Raw genomic sequence first — 1,800 nt, 5'->3', positions numbered from 1 at the left:
TGGCTGTTCAGAGTGTGGTTCTCAGCTGCGAATGGGTTATAGGGGTTCGGATACAGGATGGGGGGGACCATGTTTCACAAGAAGGCAAAAAAAATATAGCTGGGGGGGTTGGCGCTGTGGTGCAGTAAGTTAGGCCACTGCGTGCAGCACCGGCATCCCACACAGGAGTTGGTTCGAGTCCCAGCTGCTCCACTTCCGAACAGCTCCCTGCTGATGCACCTGGGAAAGCAGTGGAAGATGGCCCAAGTCCCAAGGCCTCTGCTGCCCATGCAGGAGACCCGGATGGAGCTCCTGACTCCTGGCTTCGGCCTGGTCCAGCCCTGGCTGTTGTGGTCATTTAGGGAGTGAACCAGCAGATGGGAGATTTCTCTTTCTCTCTCTCTGTCTCTTTCTGTCTCTTTCTCTGTCACTCTGCCTTTGAAGTAATTAAATCAGTCTTGAAAAAGCAGACTCTGCTCCCAGCCTCTGAAGGGCCAGTGTTGCCAGGTGCCCCTGCTATGCCGGGGTCGGAAAATAACGGGGGGCCAGTGATGAAGAAGGCGTGCGGTTCTGCCCCTATCTTGGTCTGCGTTTGCACACCCCAGAGTGTACACTTCCACGCTCTTGCCTAGTGTCATTTGGCACGTTAGTAGCTAACTCACCTTCCTGTACAGTAGATTCATGGCATTCACCACCTCCTAGTGTGAGCTGTTACGTGGGAGTCGGGTCAGTGGCTAGGCCTAAACTCTGCTATGTGCAACTCTGCTCTGTGCGCACGCCAAACACACTAGCGCTTGGCACCCTCGCAACGCACCAGGGCAGCCAAGCAAGCACAGAGAGAACCACGGAGGGGCAGGTGACACCGCTCAGGATTGCAGTACAGGGGACAAAGTCGCAGCTGGTACTGGAAGCCAGCGCTGCAGCACTGCTGGAGAGAGGTCACCCTGACAGATGTCATGTCACAGCATCAGACCTGGGCAAGGGAGGGCCACCGGGGCCTCCTCACTGGCCTGGGCCCCTCCACAGCCTGGGTGCTAATTTCACAGCCAGATCGGGCCCAGCAAATATCAGACCTGGGCGGGCTTTTGGCACAGGGGTTAATTCACTGCTTGGGATGCTGTGTCTGTATCAGAGTGCCTGGTGCAAGGCCAGGCTCCACTTCTGCCCTAGCTTGCTGTTAATACACACCCTGGGAGGCAGCGGGTGATGGCTCAAGGTCGTGGGTCCCTGCCACCCACGTGGGAGACCTGGATGGAGTTCTGGGCTCCTGGCTTTGGTCTGGCTGTTGGGGCTTTTGGAGAATGAACCAACCAATGGAAGATCTCTCTCTCTCTCTCTCTCTCTCTCTTTCTGTCTGCTTCCCTCCCTCTCTGCCTTTCAAACAAATAAGCCAATCAATAAAACATTAAAGAAAATGAGACCTGCTCTTAAACTTTGGATGCTTTTTGTGATAAATCTGTGTGGTCTCTATCACTTGGAGAAAACCATGGCTTTTAAATAAATTGGCTGGAGCAGCATTTGGTACAGAGGTTAAGACCCCAACTAGGGATGCTCACGTCTCATACTGGAGTGCTTGGGTTCAGGTCTCCGCTCAGCTGATTCCAGCTCCCTGCTAATGCACAAAGCAGAGGGCAGCCAAATTGCTTGGGCCCCTGCCACCTCATGGGAGACCTGGATAGAGCTCTGGGCTCCTGGCTTCAGCCTGGCCCAGCCGTGGCTGCTGTGGGCATTTGGGGAGTGAACCAGCAGATGAGATTCTCTCTCTCTCTCTCTCTCTCTCTCTCTCTCTCTCTCTGTCTCTGCCTTGGGAATAAAAATAAA

The sequence above is a fragment of the Oryctolagus cuniculus genome, chromosome 13 (genome assembly GCF_051225735.1).
Source record: "Oryctolagus cuniculus isolate XC-2025 breed Fujian yellow rabbit chromosome 13, ASM5122573v1, whole genome shotgun sequence".
NCBI lineage: Eukaryota > Metazoa > Chordata > Mammalia > Lagomorpha > Leporidae > Oryctolagus > Oryctolagus cuniculus.
This window is presented reverse-complemented; position numbering follows the sequence as displayed.